Raw genomic sequence first — 25921 nt, 5'->3', positions numbered from 1 at the left:
AAAAACTAAAAACCACACTATGGACGCAATGATACTGATAATGGTATCGGCCCGATAGAGTGCTCATTTACAAAAAAGCTTGATACCAGGTGATAGTATGAGGCGTAAAAATCGAATGTATTTTGTTGTGCTAATGACCAGATGACACAAAACGACAGCGATCTGTAGGTCACGAACGTACTGCACAATTAATTATGCCAATTAAAGCTTCACTGTAAACCGTAATGTTCAAAGAAATGAATTGTCTTGAGTAGGGAAAAATTTAACCTTGATGAGTATTTGGAACTTTCTCTTTCTTTTGACTACATCTTTTAAGTAATGGGAATTGTTTTATTGTTTTGACTTGAACAAAATTCTCTCTTTAAATTGACAAGAGCTCAGATTTTGTCCGTGGAGCAATTTTGCGTCTGACGCCATCCAGGTGTACGCAAACGGACCATACTGAATTCTCTTCTCAAGATGGCGGAACGGTCTTGCAGCACTAATGCTGTAAGTATCGTCTTTAAAAACCAGAGGACCCTCTGTGTCATCTCAGTGTTGATAGGTAACCGTCCTATTATGTTATGGTGACCCATTTCCACATTTGAGATGTCTGAAATACTGGTTAATCTCTCTTTTTCTCTTTGGAATTTTTTGACTTTCCTCATTTAGGGTCATGAACTTAAAATTCAAGAAATTACAAGAAACTTAGGGTATGCAAATCATTCTTCTTATGGTTTGTCACGGACGAGCCATAATAAAGGCTTACAGTTTTAAGCTGTTCGTTGCTGTTTTTGTGAGTATTTAAACTGTGGAAGTCATTTTGACCCATAACATAACGGATGTCTTTTTTCCCCCAACATAATAGGAGGGTTAAGAGTGATGTTTGTGTAGTGCCAGGACTAGAATTTGTTTAGATGTGCTGTTCTGTCAAAAAGTTATCCAGACAGATTGCATTTGCTAGATTGCAATAGATTTTGCAAGTACATGCTGCTACTGTACGTTAAGCCTGTAGCAATGTTAAAGGGGACCTATTAAGCAAAACTCACTTTTAAATGGTGTTTGGACATAAATGTGTATCGGCAGTGTGCGTACACAACCACCCTATAATAGTAAAGATCGACCCAATCCTTTTTTTTTATTTATATTCCCCATAAATCATAAACTGTGACTCAAAATGAATCATTTTTCATTTTCACATCAATGTGACATCATGTTGGAACAGGCCCCGCCCATGACTGGTGACTGACTCTGCCCTATTAGCATAGCCCCTCCCCTGAGTGAGCTGCACACAGTCCACCATGTTCTCTGCACTCGAGCAGCTATAGTGATAAGAATGTCTCAGCTTCGTAAGCTTTGTAAGTGTTCGGTTGTTGGCTGTGAAAATTAACATAAGAGTCTTCATGTACTCCCGGTATCAGAGCCACTGAAGAGGAGGAGTTTTATTTTTGAAGGAAATGAGCCCCCCCCCCCCCAAAAAAAGTGGGGGTAATTTCAGACATTCAATACCCTCAAAACTCACTTATGTAGAAACCATGGCGAAAGTAGCCATAATATAAGTTCATTTAAATGTGTACATTTGAGCAATCCATGTCTGAGGCTGCACTTTTTAGTCACCATAGATGCTATCTTAAGAGTCACGAGACTATGGTTTGTCCATATAAGAACTGCAATTATAGCACCAATGTGTTTTCATCATTCAACTCGCACAAGAGTAGGGTACACCAAACTAGTTATCTCTCAGCTCGCCAAAAGGTTGTTGACTGAAAGTCCTGAAAGCCAACCCGTCTCCTCTACTTCTGATTACTTCTGATGCATGAGGTATTTCAGATGAACTCTCCGTTGATGACACAGATATACAGGACAGTTATCCATATGCTTCTGACGCACTGAGAAATCAGCTAAAACGTAATGCAGCCACTTTATTCCTGAAGATGCAGACCGTTCTTCACGTATCTACTGTGGAACACAGCTACTAAAGAAACGGTCGAGCACCTCAACCGAACCTACTCGTCATCACGGTCATCGACCAGGAAAACAGTTAGTGGTGTGAATCATCAATCACTGCGTGTGAATCGTTCAGTGTTGTCATGAATTGTACTATTCTATTCGATGCAACATCTGAAGGTGTAGAGCTGTTCTCATCAGAATGCAGAAAGACATTCATCGAGCAGGACTATCGGCTTGTAATGACACGTCGAGTGATCTGGACATCGTAGCATGTATCTTCCAGTTCTACAAATGACTCAGTGTTTGCTTCAATAAGATTACCGTAGGCAGTTCAGAGCTTAGCTGTTATATGTCAAACAGTGATTATACCTACTGCCGTGAAAATGAGTGACTGTCCACTAAAGATCATCAGAGGCTCTCTACCCGCCATCGAAACCTCATTCCACAGCATCCGCAAAGCCACCACTATTGCGGGTGACCACTCTCACGGACTCTTCACCCTCATACCATACCATCTGACAGAAGGTACAGCAGCATCTTTTCCACCACCAGCCGACTCTGCAAGTTTCTTCCCTGAGGCAGTCAGGGTATTACTCAATACCCCGCTACCTCCCAACGCTTTCCTGGGCTAGTCAAACACCTAACCCAGTATGACTCAGTACCACTGCCCACCGCACTTTACAAAGCTGCATCAGTCATTTTTATATTATAGAACTTGTTTTTGCTGCCAATGTTGCTGTTATACCTGAGCTGCTACACCACACAACAGTTTACAGTTTATAGCCCAAGTTATACGTATTTACTATATTGTGTATTTATTGTTCGATGTATTTATCATCTTGTTCTTGCACTAGTCTCCGACTGCTGTGTATTTGCACTTTATGCAGTCCTGCATACTATTCTGCGTTGCACCATGGTCCTGAAGAAACTACATTTTGTCCCAATTTATACAAGCTATACAGTGGAATGACAATAAAACTCACTGGACTTGACTTGACTAAAGAACTAACTGCGGCTTTACGTTGATGAATTTGAGATTGCCAACCGTCTAGGGACATCTCGCAAAATTCATCAACTTTATGCAATGCATCGAACCCTAGCCAAGCTACCCCTAAATTTCGATCAGCATAACATACCATCCAGTTAGCGCTCTGTAAAGTAACCAGTACTCGCTCCACTGTTCCGTGATGTCAGTGCTCTTGAACAGAATGGTATCTTTATTAACTTGACTCAGTTGGTCAGAACATTAAAGGCACTGTGTTTTGTGTCTGTGCTGAAAATTTGTCTGCTCATGGATTAGCAGGCTTTCTTGAGTCCTGTAGGGCACGGTATGTTTTGCAGATTTTGTATGGGCACTAATGAGGAAGTAAAAGCACTGAGTGAGGGGGCATTTGTCCAGAGAACCAAAGTTGAAAGTGTGGTGCAAAATGACTCTGTCGACAGCCACTGTTGTGAGAGTGAAAGGAGACTGTGTTTTGCGCGAGTCATTAACACATTCGCATCCTGTTACTGGTTTTTCATCAGGCATACTTCACGATCTTCTGGAGGTTATTTTGCGTATTGAATCGAACTGTTGCATGAAAGAAACGAACATCACACTGTGACCGCTGCGTAACGAGAAACTTTAAAAATAGCTAGGAAGAGAAAAAAAAAAAAAAAAAAAACACCTCTGCTGATTTCACAAAAATGCTTGGTAGGTAGATCATTCATGATTATCTTCCAGTTAGGAGGCTTGTTCAATGCATCTATGCTACCAGTGTTGCAATAAGAGCGTAGATGCAGATACTACCACGCGTTTTTATCATGCAGCTCTGCACAGTCGCGTTGATAAGAGTTGCTAAAGTACAAATTTCTACAAGCTTCGATTCATCAAAAAAAAAAATAAATTTTGGCCATTCACACTGCTTCTGTCCTCTCGTCTGCTCTAGGGCTGTCAAATAAAATTTCGAACTCCAAATCTTCATCAAATTTGAGATAGAAATGCACATTAACACGCAACAACTGCGTGCATTCGACTTTAAGATGTGTATCAAGCACTAACACAGATTTTAATGAAAACATACTACGGAAAAAAAATGACACGCATTGATATTAACAGTGCACGAACAGTGTTTTTTGAAGAAGGAAAAATCTAGAAAGGATACAATCCCAATTCCAAAAAAGTTGGGACGCTGTGTGAAATGTAAATAAAAACAGAATGCAATGATCTGCAGATTCCATAAACCCATATGTTATTCACGATAGAACACAGAAAACGTGTCATTTTGAGATTTTGAATTTGATGCAACACGTCTCAGAAAAATTGGGACGGGGCAACAAAAGGCTGGAAAAGTAACTTTTTTTGAGATTCGGGTTGTAGTTCTAGTGTTTCAAATAAAGTCATAGTCAATAACGTCCGGGATCGAGCCGCTTAAGCTGCGTGAGCTGAAGCCGAACAGTTTATGAACACCGGTAAACTTAAGCGCTTTACCAGCGGGTTAATTATCTCACCCAAACGCATCTCATACACATAGGAGATTAATAAGACATACACACAAGATAAACCTAATATTACAACCTGCTTCTGCACAAAATAACACAAACGCACAAGTGAACTTGAGCTTAAGTAAAGCGCTAGACGGAACGATAAGTCACACTGTGAATACGCTCGTTCCATAACAACGAACTAAAACATGCACAACGAATGACTACAGCATAAAGAATTCACAATGTTGTATTACAGTCCAATTTATTTATTGTTTTGGTCGTGTGGTTTTATTTTTATTTATGTTAAATTTATTTAGGATATAATTTTTCTTTTGACAATCCAAGTTCAAAATACGTGAACATTCTTAAGAATTAAACGTCCATTGCTCACTCAAAGGGTGTAGCTGCGTTATTATGTTATTATATTACCATTATATCAGTGGCATAAAAGGGTCTTAAAAGGACAACAATATCGTTCGGAACAATATATCATAATTCCTACTACTATTACCTATATTACTTTAGTACTACTTTGGAATATTTAAAGTAGAACATGAGTTCTTTAACATGCAAATGTGGATTTCTGCCTTCGAATCTGCGTATATGAAAACTGACACCATGTTCAAGTTGTGAGATTTGAATAACATGTATGTAGAAAAAGGTCAGAGACAGGATTTCAACTTTCAAGGTGGAAAAATGCAATACAGATATAATGCTAATTCTGATCGGGACTCATCAGTTAAACACCCTCTTCTGTACGGACTGCATCCGAGATAAACACAAGAAGCTGCGTTTATCCAATATCGACGGACAAAGATGAAAACGTGAGGATATGTTTGTTTAAAGAGTCTCATTTTCCACAAGCGGCTGGACCGAGAGCAGAGCCCAGCAACCATAAAAGGGCAAACCCTACTTTTACTTTCTGTCTGTGAGCCAAACCTCAAAACCTCCTGCTTATGCATACATACACACACGCGTTAACAACGAGGATGGCAAAGAGACCTGAACCACCCTCAGAAATGACATTTCATCGCTTATCCAACACTCCCACACTGAATAATACGAGTGCAGCACTAAACTCAACAAGGTTTTTTCTGCTGCAGGTCTTTGGTCGTCTGCCCACGTGCACTAACTTTTATTACACAGTCTCACACACACACACACACACTTCATCATTTCAAATTAATATACCTGATTTTTTTTCTTCTGAAAACCCTGACCAAATAATGAATACACTCGATACATGCAACTGGCATCACATACAGTGGAAGCGACTTCCTGTTCTAGGGTACTGACATGTGACAGCTACTCAAGCGGAAACAGGAACAAATGGGTATATCTTAGTGTGCTTTCCTCCAATGCTCAAGACTACAAAATGATTACATTAATATTACAGTTCATACCACAGCGCTGTTAAATTCTCAATTCTGATTGGTCAGAAGGTGTCGATTCATTTTCTAAAACATTAGCTCTGACAGTAGTGCAGCTGTAAAGCAAATCATCCGTTTATACTAATGCACGCTCTCATATGTCATGTAGCCGAACATATATCGTTGTCTATAATAACAACATTCCACATGAACAGATTAAAAAAAAAAAAAAAAACAACCTTGTAACGATTGATACTGTTGTTACAAGCCGCTATCTCTGGGATGGGAAGTTTTTGTGTGTTGTGCAGGTCCGAACTCCTTCCCAGAGTTTCCAGCATGCCCTAGCCTGCCTTGCTCCCGCCTCCCAGGATGACATCACTAAATGGCGGCCATATTTAAAGAGGAAGAGGAGTGAGAATGGGGTGTGTTGGTGGTTTAGAGATTGTGTTTGGTTGTGCTGCTTTATGCTATATTCTGACGGCTGTTCTGGTTTTTTACTTTGAGTTTGGTTGTCCCTGTACTCTGTTTTTGTGCATTTTATCCACCGTTGTATATATGTTCACTTGGTTCACTGGCAGTACGGGTGTGGCTGCCATTTCTTTTGGGAGAGGGTCCTTTTGTCTCTATTTTTTGGCTTAGGTAGTTAGGGAAGTATCCTTGTATTTTCTTTCTTTTCCTTTTAGGTAAGCTAGCTACCTAATAATAGAATTCTTTTGTTTATTATTTTGGCCTTGCCCCACCCTGAAGTTACGCCTGGTTTGGTTAATCTGTACAGTATATAATTGTGTGTGTTACAATATATCACAACCTTTTTCAACAACCTTGTTTGTGTTGTTATTCCTGGCTCGCTCATTCTTAAAGGTCAATCCAATTGAATCCCGAGCTGGTTACTCTGTGCGGCCTAACCTAGACTGGGCCGTAACACTGTGAATGTTTTGTGTTTTCGCATTTTTGGAAAGAGTTTCTTTGTTACGGTCAGAGTATTCATTTATTTATTCATTCACTGAGTATTTATAACTTCAAGAGAGACAAACAGATAAAGTTAGTGAGGGAAATGAATGTTTATAGCTGCTATAAAATAAGTGATTAAAAGGAACTAACCTGTGTTTCAGGGTCATTCACAACATTAAACCTAACAATAAATGTATCAAATGTGCCACGCGTTAGGGATGGGCGATAGGACAAAAAATATCATATCACGATACTTGAGGACATTTCTACAATACACGGTGTGCATCACGATATATATAATTTAGCTAACAAATTGTCTGAAAAATAATTTAAAAAAAATAACCAAAAATTCGTTAAACTGACTTTGATGATTCTTTAATATATATCACAATACTAACAATATCTCGGAACATTGTACTGTGTTGTCATTTATCATGATATCAATATTACATGAATATATCTCCCAGTCCTACCATGTGCTATTCATTAATATATAATAAAGGTTAGTGTTGGCAAATTTATGATGATATGAGAAAATTGCAACACTTGTGTTATTATCGGAAAATGATCAACTTCGTGGTAATAACAGTAGCTCCGCCTCCCACCACCTGGTAGTTTATTATTTTCCTACAACAGCACACCCACCCTGCCATCTGAGTGAGTGGAATACTCCATGGTTTCTTAGGGATTAGTCAGGTAATACAATACACTATTAAATAATAAACGCGTTAGCTTCTTTCTCCAGAGGACACATAAACACACTGATTTTGCTGCGATCACATCAAACCACAAATGAAACCTTGTACAACCGTCTAACTCCACACCCTGTGGTTTCGCTAAAACAGGACACGGAGATCAGAACATCTGCTCAGTGATAGTGTCGATCTTCCCAGCTGTTTCCTTTGTAAACTCGATCAGCGGTTAATGAAAGCAGAGGCACAGATGCGCTCTGACATGCTCTACTGTGTTACACGCCCTACCTGGAGAGAAACACAACCAGGCCTTCATCTCTCAGAGCAGCTTAAACATATATCGAGACACAAACCGGACTCATCAGAATAATATCTCTTACACTGAATGCAAAGATGGACCAGCACACCTTATAGCCAAAACACCGGCCAATAACTTGTTGAGGATGAACACAATGTGCTACATTAGACAGTTACAGTGGTGCTAGAATTTTCTATAGGTCTGCATAAATATGACCTAAAACATCATCTGATTTTTTTTTTTACACTGATTGTCCTAAAAGTAAATAAAGAGAACCCAATTAAACTAGTGGGACAAAAATATTATACTTGGTCATTCACTTATTAAGAAAATGATCCAATATTACTTATGTGTGAGCGGCAAAGTTATGTGAACCTAGAGTCAGGTGTTTTCAATCAATGGGATGACAATGAGGTGGGAGTGAGTGCCCGGTTTTATTTAAAAAACAGGGATCCTGTTACCCTCCCCAGGAGTAATCGTCCAACAAAGATCACTCCAAGAGCGAGACCTGTGTAATGGGCTAATGGGAACGGGCTAAAATTCCTCCCAGCCGATGTGCAGGACTGATCAACAGTTAATGGAAATGTTTATTTGCAGTCATTCTTGCACAAGGGTGAAAACCTGATGATGTTTTAGGTCATATTTATGCAGATATACGAAAATATTTTCAAGCACCACTGGAGTTCGAAGAAGATCATGAATATGTATTTATTCATTATCTTAATTTTGTATTAATGCACATAGCTAGCTTACTATAATGTTATTACATTACCTTATCTACCACATTTTAGCCAGTTTCCAGGCAACCAAAACACTAGACTTAGTACACTGGAGCTTTTCATTGCCCGTGGGCTAGCTAATACATTTGCTAATACAGATTAGGAGAAGTTTCAAAACAAAAATATACAGAACATAAATCTTAGATCGGCTCAGTACATTATCATCTGCAAGACTCCTGACAGCTCCTGGCTCAATGGCTTCCCCAGAACTCTTAAGAGTCTAGCCTGCAGCTCTCTTTTGTTAAGCCTCCGTTTCTCCAACACGAAGACTCTCCAGATGGCAGACATTGATCATGTGCTGGTGCTACGAACACGTCTCGAACCCCTCACCCTTTGTGTGTGTAGCAAAGGCAACACCAAAAAAAAAAAAAAAAGACACAAGGCCTGTTATTCAAAGTAGAGCATGCATAATTTCTTTGGAAGGCCTCAAAAGAGGTAACCCTTTCACATGAAAATGAGCGTCGGACATCCTTCCTGCAGCACCATGTGTTTTAGATCGCCCTCTCACTCTCTTTTACACCACAAACACAGACGAACATTTCTACCCTGAAACATGGGGATATCTTCATAGCCAGTATAACGTGCGCGCACACACACACACACACACACACATATGTTCAATAGCTTCTCCCTGTGAATAGCAGAGATCTAACATGAGCTAAAATGTCACACTGGAATCAATTTATAGATAAAAGCCTCTCTGCCACATATTGACAAACCCATTTTGTGTGCTTGACCAAAAGGGCAACGAGTCCTACAATACAAACGTGTCCTATAATAGCTGGGCATCAAGGAACTGTGTTAATCGATTGGTGAATCAGAGCAGGGGCAATCCGGGAAACATAAAGTGACCAATGAGTGACCTAGGAAATGTTTCTCGCTTGTTTTTTCTTTGCTTGTGTCAAAACTCTTATGTGTCATAAGAGTTCCTGTCAAACTTTAGGTAGGAGGAGGAGAAAACGACCAAATTCACCGCTTCAGCTCTCGCTCTGAGAATAACAGGAAGTTTCTCGCTTCGCTTGACATGACTGTCGAGCACTGTTACACCAGAAGACGTGAGCCGAGCACTGATCATTCTTACGTTACACTATAGCAGTTATTAAAAACACCACCACAACTTCCGAACAATAAATCAAGATGAACAAATCAGTGGCAGACACAGAATTTGGCAAAGGGAAAGCAGGGAGTTTTGGCAGAGTGTTTGCTAATGTTTTACCAGAGGTGCCATATCTAGTATGGCGAGAAAGTGAAAGTCGTGGTTATTGTAAGTGTGAGGTGGCAGGGTAGTAGCATTGAGGCCTCACAGCTCAAGGGTCCCACATTTGATCCTGAGCTCAGGTCCTGGGGTTTAGCATGCTCTCCCTGTGTCCTTGTAGGTTTCCTCCGGTTTCTTCCACTAACGTGCACGCAGGTGGATTTTCTACACTAAATTTTATTCCTTAGATAGCCATCTTGCTTAGCTTTTTTTAAACGCTCTCGTGTGCATGTTTAGCAGAAATAATAGTTGCACAACGGAATAACAAAACTGTCTGGAGTAAGTTAACCATCCAAAATGACTCCACAGCAACGTGAACATTTTTATTTCATTAATAAATGAATGATGTGAGAATTTATTTAGGCTGGCAAGGTGTATTTCAATAGGGATACGCATGTGGCTAAGCCACAGCCACCAATTAGCATTTTGGCTACTAGATTCCACTCATTATCAGCCCCACATACGTGTGGTAAGGCAGGTGATGTAAATATAAGAAGTCGAGTCACAGATTGCGTGTGAGTACGGATGTGTGTGTGGTCTATGCTGATTACTGACATGGCTTCAGTGATGTGGTTAGCAAAATCAGCCTTGCATAAGGAAGCCGAAAACTACTAAATGCCACTACTGAAATTAACAGAAGGCACGATGCGAGACATATATTATTTACTCCTCTTTAAAAAAAAAAACCTCTAAAATAAATAAATACATAATTAAAAATGGCAAAGAGCAAATTCAGCATACAGCACAAAGGCTCAAGAGTACAGAAATCTTTAACAAGGCACGATGATGCAGTGATGAAAGTGACTGTAAAGAGCATGTTCATCATTTACACAATGATTCTGTTAAAATCATAAAGTCAGATTTCTCAGAGGCGTAGACAATACACAAGATCGCGTTCTTAATATTTATTATTTCAGTTTGCTATATTCAGCTACATTCAACATGATGGATTACCAGAAAAATAGGATTTTAAAAGGGCATGAAATAGGGATGTCACGATAAAAAAAAACCTAGTAGTCGGTACTGATACCACCAAAAGTACACGATACTTGATACCAAAGTCGATACCATGGTGTGGTTTAAAAATAAATTTTTTAAAAATAAACGTAAAAACTCTCCTGGAGGACATCCTCCTCTGGCTGATACTGGCAAAAAGAGAGAGAGAGAGAGAGAGAGAGAGAGAGAGAGAGAGAGAGAGAGAGAGAGTGAGAGAGAGAGAGAGAGAGAGAGGATATTTTAGTTATCAAACACTGTCTGACAATGACTAATAAAACAGTGGAGGCTACAAGTGCTAAGGTGCACTCCTAAATACACACACACACACACACACACACACACACACCTTATACTCTGAATGCAAGAATTAGTTTAAATTCACTGATATGGTGGCAGGACAGAAAGATTTATTAAAAACATGAACATTTGAATAATTATTAGTGACATGAGGCTACATGTAGCTGACAGGACATGGGCTGAATGGCGATGCATGGTGGCCCATTAGGAGGTAGTTTATAACATTGCAATGTGTTAGCATCGCTAACAAATAACCGGCTATCGCTAACATTACTTGGAGCATAACGTTAGCTGGTTTCACGGCAACAATGCCAGCTGCCTCAAACAAACATAATATAGGACCTGTCTTTCAGGTGCTTCGCCAAATTCCAGGTGTTTCCTTCCTTCGTTTGAAATGAACGATAGCCTCGGGTGCACACCGGCTTCACAACATCAATTATGTGTTTGTTGTTGTCCGCCTCGAATGCAAAGTATTTCCATATTTCACTCTTACCATCGTTCCTCTCGACAAGTCGGGGCGGAGCTAAACTTGTCGCCATCTTCTGTAGTTTTTAGTGTGCTTGTAGGCATTCTTCTTCTTCTTCTTCTTCTTCACCACTTGTGGACCGACTAAAACACTTGTGTGTATTTGCAGCCGTCATCAGTTCCGGAAGAATTGCAACCTTGGTACCTTCATTATCAACGGTACGTACGCTACTGCGGAAAAGCAAGTACCGTCACGTTTTAAGAATGTTGGTACAGACCTGGTACCGAAGTATCGGCTCTTGTGACATCCCTAGCCTGAATACAGCAGAGTATATTACTGATGCAAAAAAAAACCAGTTTTATCCTGATTCAAAAAGCTGATTAAAAACAATACTATTTAAACTGAAGGGTGTGGTTGTAATCCTGGAGAACTGCTGCGGGGGATTAAACAAAATTAGGTTTTTTTTCCATTTAAACTCTGAGATATTTACAGGTGCAATCAAAATTATTCAACCCCCATTGCAAATCAGGTTTATTGTCAAAATTTACAACTCTTTTGCAATGAAGAAATCAAACAAAAGCAAGTGAAACAATTCAACACAATGAATGCTTCAAGTGGTTTCCCCAAATTCAACTGAAAATGCAACTTATAATGACTTCTCCAGTTTCAAAATTATTCAACCCCTGAATAGAATCCCTCACAACTGCACAAATATGCAAAACAGGGGTTTTCTAAAGCACACCTGATGTAACTAATCAAGGGCTTCATTAGTTGCACCAGGTGTGCTTGAGCTGGAACACATTAAATACCTGAACTGGCTAGTGGTTTGTTGAGTGTACACGACCTGGACAGGGCAGAATGAGGATGCTATCAAAGGCTGCAACCAGATTTCTGAGAACCCTTGAGTGACTGCAAAAGACCTGCAGAAAGTCCTGGTGGCAACAGGCACTGAGGTTTCAGTGAACACAGTAAGGCGAATACTAAACGCAGAAGGTTTCCATGCCAGAACTCCAAGACGTCGACCACTACTGACCCAAATGCACAAGAAAATTTGTCTCAAAATCATATAAATAAGCCATAGAAGTTTTGGGATTCTGTTCTGTGGAGCGATGAAACAAAACTGGAACTTTTTGGCACGATGGATCAGCATCTGGAGGAAGAAGAATGAATAAAGAACACTCTGTCCACAGTTAAGCATGGTGGTGGCTCGGTGATGCTCTGGGGCTGCTTTGCATCCTCTGGCACTGGAAACCTGCAGCGTGTGGAATTCAAGATTGATTCATTGAAGTATCAGGAAATCCTTGGAGAAAACGTCATGCCATCTGTGAAGAAGCTGAAGCTTGGGTGTCATTGGACCTTCCAACAGGACAATGATCCCAAGCATACCTCAAATTCCACCAAGGCTTGGTTGCAGAAGAAGTCCTGGAAGATTCTACAGGGCCATCACAGTCTCCTGACTTGAACCCCATAGAAAATCTCTGGTGGGATTTGAAGAAGGCGGTTGCAGCACGCAAACCCAAGGATACTACTGAACTGGTGGCCACTGCTCATGAGGAACGGGTTAAGATTCCTCAGGAACGCTGCCCGAACCTGGTATCTGGCTATGCATCTCGTTTGCAGCAGGTCATAACAGAAAAAGTGTGCTATATTAAGTACCAAAGATGCTTGCCATGAAGGGGTTGACTAATTTTGAAGTCATTGTTTGATTTGTTCATTGCAAACAGCTGAAAGTCTGTAAATTGTGACAATAAACCTGGTTTGCAATGAGGCTGAATAATTTTGACTGCAACTGTTATTGTATTTTAATTGGTAAATGTAAGGATATACACAAGGCACACTACTCATAAATGCCTTTAATCGTGTGTGGCGATCTTGGAAAAGCTGTCAAATGTCACTCTGGCAAATCAGATTTCTGGGCCAGAAATCTGTAGAATATAGATATAAAAAAAAAAAAATTCTGCTTAGTCCATCTGCCTCAACGGCTACAGCTGAGATAAACTGCAATGGTAAAGGTCAATACACAAAAATTTAAGACACAGCTCCAATTTGTTTAGTCTACTACAGACATTGTGACACATGACACTATACCCCAACATTTACCCCCATGCTTGCGCAATCGAAAAAAATGCTGGATAAGCACGACTGCCATCTTGCATACATGCAGTTAAAAGTAAGGATAAACGCAGCATTACAGAACTTCTGTCAGCTTCTGTCTTCTCTCTCAATTTTGGCAAATGGGAAGTTCTCCATGTTCTGCGTGTAAATCAGTATATTCTGCCCAGAACACCTTGGTTTCACAGCTGTCCATGCTGGCTCTTGTTCTTAGCGAGTTCTCCATTAATCAGAAGACACCGTTTCCATGATGCAATCTACCACATGACTACAGAGTGGATACTGTCCATGGAAGCATCAGAACGAACATTATGTAACACTACAGAGGCCTGCTGTGGAGACTTTTTGCAAAGTCATCTTTAAAGGCACACACCAAAAGCAGGTAGGGAGAGGAGATGGAACAGCTCCATTACGGGGCTTAAATGTTCTACAGCTTTCTTGCATCAATAAACAGCACTAAGGATATATATGTTAACAAGTACGACAACAAGCCAAACTTTTATTTAAGAAAAAAACATTTCTTTTGATTTATTTTCAATTTTAATGACTAAACTGCCTGTTATTTCGCCCTGTGCATTATAAGGCTATATTCCTTTAAATGGGTAAATCTCTGAAGCAAAATAAAATTAGACAAATAAAATGTATTATTAAAAAAAATAAATAAATGAAAGCAGTGTGTATCGTGAAGACGCAATACGAGTGTGACTCAATATTCGGTCAAAACAAAATAAGTGCTCCTGAATAATGTAACAAGCTCCAGGTAAAAATGACTGCATAAGTGTTTTTCCCATAAATGAAAAAGAAAAAAAAAAAATCTGATAAGGAGCAAAACATACTCTCAGTGTATGGACAAGAGGATGCAGCTTACTGAGATTTAATAAAACATAGGAAAGGCAATCATATTTCATATATGTTTGATAGGCTTCAAGGCCTCAGTTGGGCCATCTTATTTGCAAAGTCATTTGCATTTGCAAAACATATCTGGCTCTCTAGGCCAGCCATTGCCAATCACCTGTATGAGGGAGGCATAGATGGCTTGCATAGCTTACTATGACTTTTTTTTTTTTATATATAGATGCAAAGCAGCTTATTATTTTCTCTTACCATGCAGAATATACAAACAATTTTTTTTTTTAAAGGGTGGGCCACCACCAGCAATCAGAAAACGCGTCAGTGTGCCTTGGAACTGATTCTACAAATTTCTGGAACTGTACTGGAGAAAGAAACACCACTCTTCTAAAAGATATTCCTTAAAGCGGGGGCTTGATGACTGTGGAAAAGCACACTCAACACACTGCTCCAAAGTCTCCAATAGGTGTTAATTTGGGTTAAAACCAGCTAACTGTGAAAAAGCATATGACTGACTGATTATTTTCACCCTCATCAAAACATTCAGCGAGCCCTTGTGCCCTGTGGATGGAAGCAGGGTCATCCTAGAAGAGACCTCTCACATCCGGATAGAAATAAAGGTAATCAGTCAGAAGAACTTTCGCTTCCCTGTAAGCGAACAAGTGGAGCAAAGCCAGGTCAACAAAATGCCTCCCACAGAGCACAACCAAGCCAACATACCCCCTCACTGTAGGGGTCAAGCATGTGCTGTAAACATGTACTCACCCACTTGTTGAGAATATGGTGAAGGATGACTCATCTGAATAGATCGCGCCCCACCCCCACCCCCACCCCCACTGTTTTTTCCCCTTCTATTTGAGCCAAAACATGTATATTTCAAACCTTATGCAGAACACGTAATTATTCATTTAATTAAGTAACTATTAAATCATTTAAAAAAATGTCCATACTAGTCTGACTATTTATTTAGTAGCCATAGAAACAGCTTTTCAAGGCAGAAACTATAGTGGCAACGTCTTGAAGAACACTTCCATCCATTTTCTGTACCGCTTATCCTACACAGGGTCGCAGGGAGTCTGGAGGATATCCCAGGGGGTTCGTAGAACTAGGCGAGGGACACTCTGGACAGGGGGCCAGAGCACAATCTCGCACACATTCACACACTATGGGCTATTCATTACTATTTCGTAATGCCAAATCGGCCTACAACGTCTTCGGACTGGAGGAGAACATGCAAACACCGCACATGCAGGGCGGAGGCAGGATTCGAACCCCCAACCCCGGAGTGGAGGCAAATGTGCTAACCACTTCTATCTATTAAAAATAATTTCATTTCATGAGGCTCAAGTTGACTTCTTATTCACTAGATTCTTATTAATCTTCCATCCCACTTGTTCGTTCAGTAGCCTAAAATGTCCATTAGTTACATTCTCATGCTCATAGCACTACAATATCACTTATGCAAGGCTGTAACCGCTCTGAATAAACATGAAAATAACTGCCCTGTGAACTGGGCACGTCAGACTACTGTGCGTGAAAGGAAATAATTTAATGAGGCTGAAGTTCATGAAACTATTCCAGTGAACAGGGTGTGATTTAAAATATTTGCATGGTGTGGGTTGTTCTGATTTGAGAAACATTTTGCATTTCAAAAAAAAAAAAAAAAAAAAAAAAAAAAAAAAAAAAAAAACTTCTGACTCTCCCTGGCCACACTTTCACCACACCCACTCTTCACACACGTCCAACTAATATAACCGTCCCGATAACACGTTGTGACTTAATAAACCGGTCTACACAGTGCTGAAAGACTTAAAAATACATCTCTTTGTCATGACATACACATATAGCAGCTCGTACTTACATGGCGTTGGTTCACTCGTGATTATAAAAGTGAGGTTATTTTCAGCTTTTTTCTAATTGGCCTGAAAATAGGAATGGTTCCAACTTCTTATCAAATCTGACACTAACTAATGGTACAGGAGCCACTGTCATCTCAATGTGACAAACATGATTTCTCTCCAAACAAATCTAAGGAAGGACAGCTTAGGGAAGAAAAAAAGAAAAGAAAAAAAACATAGGATGGACCCGTCAGGTATCTATCCTTGATAGTGTCGTGGCGAACAATCTTTCCAGCCTAACAAAAAACTTCAGAGACCGAAGGTTAGTAGATGTCAAAAAGTAATTAAACTTTATCGAAACAATAAAGTGAGACAGTCTGCAGAAAGTCTGAATTATACATACACAAACATGTCTTTATATACTTTTCTGAAGCTGTAAAATTATCCATAGGTGAGGCATTCACCTTTTCTTTCTAGAAACAAACCAATCTCCAATGCCTTAATTAAATATTCATATCTATATTATACCTTACATTTGTCTGGCGCATACACCGTCAGTTGTATTTTCTTAAATGTTTCATCAGGACAGGGTTTTTCCTTCATCCCATAATTCACCCTTATACCTTAATGTTTTTCTGGCTCTAGTCCCAGCCTGGTACCCTTCCTCCTGGAAGTCTTACGTTTTATTCTGACACTGATCTGCAAGCTTAAAGGGCTTTGGTTGGAAACACAATTCTGGTGAATGTCTAAATGCTAATTTATTGCCATAGAGTGACGCTGCTTTAGACAAAACACAAGGTTCTTAATTTACACACTTAGAATGTCACTCGTTAGACAGTGTTTTATAGTTTTAGATTATGCCTGCTGTGCAGAAAGGTACAGGCTGGTACAGAAAAACAATTACTGTTCGGTAAGACACAGAATTCATCTTTGTAAACTTTGTAGTTACACATAATGATTACACTTTATATTCTATAATAGCTGAGGAATTAGCCTTAACAGCATACAGTGCTGATCACAACTGAACTAAGACTGTCCTCGTTCCAGTAAGAGATTCAGTGGGTTTGGCATCAGACAGACAAACCAAATTCCTGTAAAGAAATCTGTAAGACGGAACACCCAGAATCCCTGGTGGTTATGATTGTGATGCCACTCCTATCTAAGTATTATTGTATTTATGAAAGTCCAGCTACACACAACTCCCAAGCAACTAACACGACTGAACGGCAACGGTTACCTTATTGCTTAGTCTTATTTATAGCCACGAACTTATCAATGTGAAGTGGTTTTCGCCTCGGCACTACATGTTATGACTTTTGATCAGCGCTACAGTCTCTGAACACATAAGACATCTGTGTTGAATGTGAAGCGGAGAATAAACACACACTTCTCCACCTTATCGCCTTTTAACATTGTTTTTGCCATAGACTTTTTTAGAATAAGCACTGTTGATGGTAAATTAAATTTATTTATTTTTTTTTTAAACCATGCTTGGTCACAACAAGCCACTCTCTGATACAGAAGCCACGGTAGTTCATGTTTAAAAAGGAGAGCTGCTGAACGACTGACAGGTTTTACTTATTTTCCATATGTTGATCTGCTAGTAGACAGTTCAACTCATTCAACTCGTGCAGCCAAATCATCACTCATTAACGGACCACGTGCAGCAGCATTTGTTAAATCACAATCACAATCCAGCAGTTCGTTTTCAGAAGTAATACTGAAGACTGGAACAATTTCAGTTAAAAGTTGCGAGTAGACATTCTATAAAAGCTCACTGAGCAACTCTAAGTAAGACGTAGGAGTCAATCCTAGGAGTAAAGTACGATAGTTGCACTGCCATACTACTACTACTACTACTACTACTAATAATAATAATAAAAACACTATTAAACTAATTTCAAAGGCACCTATATTTATGTGAAATCCAATAAATAAATAACCCACATTTACTACGCTACAGTGTCCGTGATAACAAAACATTTAATGCCACTTCCTTTGAGGTAATACAGTTACAGCTTCTATATACTTCCTAAGCGATGTTATCAAAGTTTAGCCTGCTTATGATCCCTGCTCACACGGTGGCTGAGTGCTTAGCACGTTCGCCTCATACCTCCAGGGTCGATTCCCACCGTGGCCCTGTGTGTGCGCGGAGTTTGCATGTTCTCCCCGTGCTGCGGGGGTTTCCTCCGGGTACTCCGGTTTCCTCCCCCAGTGGTAAGCTGATTGGCGTAGTGTATGAATGAGTGTGTATGTGCGATGGATTAGCACCCTGTCCAGGGTGTACCCCGCCTTGTGCCCGATGCTCCCTGGGATAGGCTCCGGGTTCCCCCGTGACCCTGAAAAGGATTAAGCGGTATAGATGTATGGATGATCCCTACTGAACCCAAATACACACCATATAGTGTATAGATTTGGATTTTGGAACAGGTGGAAGGGTGGATGGAAGGAAGAAAGGAAAAGAAAAGAAAGAACAAACAGCCTAAAGAGTGGATTTGTCTTCAATCTGAGCAGTAAGGATAAGAAAACAGTTTGCCATGAGAGGCAGAAATGATTAATGCTTTGTATCAAGCCATTTTTCAGAGAAGCCAGATGATGTGTGCATCTCCTCTTACCAGACTGCTGGAGTTATTCGTTCTTTATGAGCTCTGTATAAATTGCATTTTTAAAACAAATCTCTGAAGCACTTGTAAATACGCCTCCATTTAAAAATACTAAATAATTTTTTGTATATTGTTCTCCCATCCTTAAGCCTAAGTACAGGAGCACATTTCCTCATATCTAATTATTATATTTTTTTTGGCACATAAGTCCTTTAATTACCCTTTACTCTGAGCAGCTTTACCAGGCCAAGTTCCCCTGTTTAGTGAGAGCAAGCCCACCACATTTCTCAAACTAGATTTCTCATCTCAAGTTTATGCAACATCCTTCCAGCCTTCAGTAAACTTCAGCAGCCCTGTTTAAAGATCAAGTCGGCTGTTTGCGCACTTATTTCGTGGTAGCAGCTGTTAACACAGTGAAACACTTGACCAATCTCAGACTGCATGTGATATTTACCTATCCGATCCACGGACATGTTTCATGCCATAAAAGTGTGTGACGTGGACTGAAGCAACACAGATCTTGCGCAGAGACCATAAACTGTCTTAAAGGCCATCATGCGTGCAATATTTTTTGCAAAATGTGGCAAAAGAAGCTTGCGCATAGTCAGCTTGGTTAGTAAGCGGATTCCAGTATTGGATTACTCCTACGTCAGATATTAGTATTGAATCAATCAAGTATGAAAAAAGTGTATCAGTAGATTTAAATGATATCTAAATATATCTCCGACTTCTTCTGTACTCATTCTTTTTTCTGGAACTTTAAGATCTTCAAGCCAACAGTAGTTTTATTATTATTATTATTATTATTATTATTATTATTATTATTATTATTATTATTATTTCACACACTCGAATGTGGTTTAAAGTTAACCATAGTTACCAAAGTTCTGTCGCAGTTTATGGAGACATCTTGACAAAAACCTGATTCAAAACTTATTTAATCTCCCAAGCGTTTGAGTATTTTTAAAGTCTGTAGTCTTCAGGTGTCGTCGTGTCCTATCACATGTAAGTGTGTCTTGTAATACTTTTTATTGGTGCTATTTATAGCTGGATGGAATTACTTGATTTTATTGCTCAGGACTTCCATCCATCCGGTTTCCGTACCTTATTATCATTATTATTATTATTACTACAAATATTATTATTATTATTATTATTACTATCCTACACAGGGTTGCAGGGGAGTCTGGAGCCTATCCCTGGGAACTCAGGGGACACCCTGGACAACCCATCTCAGTGCACAACGCACACACTCTCACACCCATTCACACACTACCAGCAATTTGGAAATGCCAATCAGTCTACGATGCATGTCTTCGGACTCGGGGGTGGGGAGGAAACCGAAGTTCTTGAAGAAATCCCCCGAAGCACACGCAAACTCCACGCACACACAGGGCAGAGCTGGGATTCAAACCCCCAACCCTGGAGATGTGATGCAAACGCACTAACCACCAATCTACTGTACCGCCTTGTCAACACTTGCTGCCTTTATATGTGCAAAATACTGGATGTATAAAGTGGATCTCGGCAATACTTCCCGGAAGTTCCTGGACGCCACTTTGAGAACCTTGATCTTATCGACCCCTTCCGCAAGCTTGATTAGATCTAGGAGCAGGAGAGTTAGCGACCATAAAGCATGCATTACACTTCAGTCCTCTTCATAGACTTTTTCATGATCTCAGGTTGACCTCAGGTGACCCGCATGGGATCCTGCTCCTTGAGGTGTACGAGTCATTTCATCAAGTAAGAAAATAAATGTATTTATTCCCAATAAATAATGGTCCTACTCTATCATTTATGGTGATCATCTGCATGTTGTCCCAGGTTTGTATTAGATGAACACTGGGTAGCTGATCAGATCTTCATGTGTCAATAACACTTGGGGTGTGTTTATTTATCTACACACCATAAACACAACCCTGCTTCATTATAGTGACACATTTCCTCAATGCACAGAGTTGCATACAGATTTCCACGTCCCCCCTCATCTAACAGAGCTGAATGTTTACTTGTTTACTAAGTTTAGCCTCGCTGCGCACATCTCCCTGGATTCCAACCATCCGAGTAAACACAGCTCCAGTTAAAATGTCCGGTGACGCAGAGGGCGTTCCCCAAACTGACCATTTACAAACACACTGCAAACTAAACATACTCACATGTGGAGCGGAGACACATGATCAGTCCATGTTTCAACCCAAATGCGTTCAACTCCCCGTTTATTTCCTCGAAGACATGTACCTCCATGTAGACAACCCTGCCGCCTGCGCCGCCGCATAACCTCGCTCCGCCCTTCCGCGTGACGTCGCTACAACTGACCCCGCCCCCTGCGCACGTGCGGTCTGCGACTACACGCGTGCCTCCTAGAGTCAAAGGGCTGACAGTGTTCCTACTTTTAAAATAGAAACTCCATTGTGTCTGTCTTTAAATATACATTAGACATGTTGATTTAAAACTATAAATAAATAACTAACTCAATTCTTCATTTATTTGCAACTGTTAACATGTATTAGTAGTGACTTATTTGTGTAATAATGATAATACTATAAAAATAAATACTGTAAAAAATACTATACTAATACTAATACTATATATATATATATATATATATATATATATATATATATATATATATATATAATTAAAAAATAAAAATTAATAATGTTTTTTATTCATTGTTTACATTGGAGTCTTTTTTTTTTTTTTTTTTTAAAGTTTGATTCAAATTTAAATTGTAATTTAAATATAAATGTAAAATGTCATTTTAAAAAAAGACCTGCCCACTGCTGCCATCTGAGCGGCATTGACAATATTTTTTTACTTTTAAAAATATAAAACCATTATATTTATTTTTAAATATATATTATACATGCTGATTTATAACTTTAAATGAATACGTAAATAAATAAACACAGTATTTATTTGTATCTATTAATATATTATATTTCTTATTTGTGCATGTTTTTTAATTCGTTGTTTACATTTCAGCCTTTTTATCCATCCATCCATCCATCCATCCATCCATCTTCTATACCGCTTAATCGAGGTAATCACGGGGAAAACTGGAGCCTATCCCAGGGAGCATCGGGCACAAGGCGGGGTACACCCTGGACAGGGTGCCAATCCATCGCAGGGCACAATCATATACACACTCACACACCCATTCATACACTACGGACACTTTAGACACGCCAATCAGACTACCATGGGGTTTGGACTGGGGGAGGAAATCGGAGTACCCGGAGGAAACCCCTGCAGCACGGGGAGAACATGCAAACTCCACACACACAGGGCCACGGTGGGTTGAGCCTTTTTATTAAAATAATATTTAAATTTGATTTTAATTTTAATATAAATGTACATTTTAATTTAAACAGATCTGCTCACTGCTGCCTTCTTAGCCAATTTGACGTTAGATGTGGCGCTTTTTTATAGGCCCCTTTAGCAAAAGATCTAGCGCCTTCTTGAGCTGACATTAGTGACTAAAGCACTCAGTACAGCCCTCTAGCTCACATCACAGCTTATGGTTATACAAAGTTCACCAGACCCCACACCAGTGTAAAGCCTGACTGAGCTGCATTTGCATGAGTCAATTCCCAGTGATCACTGATCACCACTGATCACAATTTTCCATCATGCCTGTTTCCAAACTACTTACTACCACCAGTACATTTTGTCTATTTATATATATTTATATCTATTTTTATGTATTATTACTTAAATACATACACTGTATGGCTAAATGTTTCTGGACCCCCATCCTTACTGAGTTCAGGTGTTTCAGCCACACCATTGTTAACAGGTGCATAAAATCAAGCACATAGCCATGCAATCTCCATAGACAGACATTGGCAGTAGAATGTACAGAATCATACTGAAGAGCTCGGTGACTTTAAATGTTGCACTGTCATAGGATGCCACCTTCGTCAGAAATCAGTTTGGGAAATTTCTAGCCTGCTAGATTCGCCCCGGTCGACTACATGTGTCATTATTGTGAAATAGAATCATCTATGAGCAACGGCAGCTTAGCCATGAAGCAGCAGACCACGCAAACTCACAGAGAAGGGCCACTGAGTGCTGAATTGGGTAGCACATAAAAATCAACTATCCTCTATTGCATCACTCACTACAGAGTTCCAAACTGTCTCTGAAAGCAACATCAGCACAAGCACAGTGCACTGGGAGCTTCATTAAATGGGTTTCCATGACCTCGCAGCAGCACACAAGCCTAAGATCACTATGCACAATGCAAAGCACTGGCTTGCATGGTGTAAAGCACCCCACCACTGGACTCTGGAGTAGTGTAAACATATTCTCTGTAGTGATGAATCATCCTGCCTATCTGGCAGTATGATGGACAAATCTGGGCCCCATTTGTTTCCGCATATAGAGACTTTTTAGACAATTGCATGCCTTTAACTTTGTGGGAACATGTACTTCGGGGAAAGCCTTTTCCTTTTCCAGCATGAATGTGCACAAATTAAGGTCCATAAACACATGGTTTGATGAGTTTGGTGTGGAGGAGCTCCAGTGACCTGCATAAAGCCCTGGCCTCAATCCCAGTGAACACCTTTAGTATGAATGGGAACATCGATTCCAAGCTAGGCCTTCTCGCCCATCGTCAGTGCCTGATCTCACAGATGCTCTTTTGAGTGCATGGGCACAAATTCTCATACAAATATACACACTCCATAAAAAATTAATAAAATCAAATCGCAGTTGGTACTTTGTTGCTCCTCCTTATGCTTTTATAACGGCTTGAATTCTTTGAGGCATGGACTTCACTAATGAAAAACAATATTCTCCATTAAGTTGGTTCCAATTTTCTCACATAGAGGTTGACAGATCAGCTTTGCAGGATGGAGCCTTGTCATGGGCTAATTTTTTTTTAATTTCCACCATAAATTTTAATCAGATTGACATCCGGACTGTTTGCTGGTCATGTCATTGAGTTATGACATGATATGCCTTTCCTGAAGAAAAGCTTTAACACTTTTTGCTCTGTGGCAAGATACATCACCATCCTGAAAAATGACTTCATCATCACCAAACCTATTTTCTATTGATGGAATGAGAAAAGTGTCCAAAATTTCAGTGTACACCTGTGCATTGTCTGTTGAGGTCTCCCCTGGTCCTTTACCTGAGATGTAACCTCATATCATAAATGAGTGGGGAATGTGACTGTTTTCTTCAGGCAGTCATCTTTATATGTTTCATTAGAACGGCACCAGACAAAAGTTCCAGCATCATCTCATTGGCCAATACAGATTCGTGATTCATCACTGAATATCACTGAATATCATCCAATCCTCCACACTCCATGATTGCATCTCTTTAGCCCAGTGTAACCTTGTTCTCTTCTGTTTAGGTGTTAGTGCTGGTTTTCGTTTGGCTTTTCAGTACGTAAATCCCATTTCATTCAGCTGATTTCTTACAGTTCTGTCACAAACATTGACTCCCGTTAACACTCATTTGTTTTCCATTTGTTTTGTTGTGCTTTTTGCTTTGAGTTATCTATCCTGACGCTTTGACGACTTCCTTGGTCGACCCGTATGTTTTCCTTTTATAACCTTCCCATTTTGTTTATACTTGCACCAAATTATAGACACAGCTGACTGGGAACAACCAGCATCTTTTACCACACTGTGTTTGATTTCCTTCTTGAAGGAGTTTTATAATCCTTTCCATTGTTTCAACTGACAAATAACTTTTTCCTGTACTTATGTGGAGAAAATAAGCCATTAATTAAAATAATTTCATTTAACTTATTTGAGGTATGCTTCACGAAGCCAGAATGTTCAGCTAATAAACCAAAATTGTTTTGTGTCATATCAGTGATTGTAATGCCCATGGTTTTGTAATGGGATATGCTGAGTTGGTCAGGTGTCTACATGCCTTTGGCCATATAGTGTATATAGTTAGCTCGTGGTGCCGTGATCAAAGACTTTCTATAAAAAAACAAGTTATCTATTATTTTCTATTCTGATAAAACTCTATTCTACTTATATTCTATTCTAGTCTAGTATTTTGGTCTTTAGAAAATCGTCCTTCTTCATGTAATACATTTGAATATGCAACAATCATGATAATATAGTTAATACACAAATTATTATATGACATGAGCTGATGACTTCTAGCGACTTTTGAAACATGCATCAGCTCCTTTCCCCTGAAAAGATTTCTCAACACTATGCCATATTTTTCTCACTTCTCCACATCAGTACAGCATAATGTTTCTCATATTAAATAAAATGTTATATTCTATTAATTCTGCATTATGTCTACAAGTGTTAATAAACAATTCTTTATTACAGGAAGTATAGATATCTAAATTTATGAACTTCATGAACGGTAACTCAAATTGAGTTAGGACTCTGCTGCCACCATGTGATCATTGGATGCAAGTATTTCATTTTCAAAATTCAATATATAATTTCATAATAATTCTTGGTGGTCAAATTAATTAAATTTAGAATCAACAAAAGAAAAAAATAGCACATGTAGCTATATCTGCTTTTTTTTTTTTTTTTTTTTGCCCTAATATTTAGATTATGTTACATGGACAGTTTGGGCAGTAGTATCTCAGTGGTAAAGCTACTGATCAGAAATTCATTCAAAGAGTTAAAATCCCAGCATTACCAAACTGACATTGTTGAGCTGTTGATCAAGGCTTTCAACCCCTCAGCTATATCCCGTCTCAGTCATGTTGCTTTGGATAAAACGTTGACCAAATGAGTAAAATATACGGTAAATGGACAATGGGCAAAATATGAAAGTGATTTTTACTCAACGTAGGCATCATCCTGTATTTTTCTGTTCTTGATGCATTACACATAATTGCAATGACATTAAAATGTGATCTGGTCATAAATAAATAAAAAGACTAATTCCACCAATGTCTTCAGCATCCATCATACTAACCATTTGAAATTTTGCATTTTATCTTTGAAAAAGTCATTGTTGGAGCCATTGTTACTAGAAAATAATAATTGAGTTCTCGTAGAATAAAAAGTAAGTCCCAAA

The 25921-nt window shown here is 39.3% G+C and overlaps 1 protein-coding gene across 4 annotated transcripts in view; it reads right to left on the bottom strand.

Moving 5' to 3' along the window:
• The window catches only part of inpp4ab (inositol polyphosphate-4-phosphatase type I Ab), an 82759-nt gene extending 61547 nt beyond the window's left edge, over positions 1-21212 (bottom strand). For 2 of the 4 annotated variants that reach the window (XM_053638929.1, XM_053638930.1), the window contains exon 1: positions 21058-21209. The gene's annotated coding sequence lies outside the window, so the exon portion shown is untranslated. Of the gene's footprint in view, positions 1-21057 lie in introns of all 4 variants that reach the window. The other 2 variants (XM_053638932.1, XM_053638931.1) reach the window with 2 other exon arrangements.
• Positions 21213-25921: the final 4709 nt, after the last annotated feature.

Source organism: Ictalurus furcatus, chromosome 12 (assembly GCF_023375685.1).
Source record: "Ictalurus furcatus strain D&B chromosome 12, Billie_1.0, whole genome shotgun sequence".
NCBI classification, from domain to species: domain Eukaryota; kingdom Metazoa; phylum Chordata; class Actinopteri; order Siluriformes; family Ictaluridae; genus Ictalurus; species Ictalurus furcatus.
The sequence above is the reverse complement of the archived record's forward strand: the minus strand, read 5'-3'. Positions and strand labels throughout refer to the sequence as shown.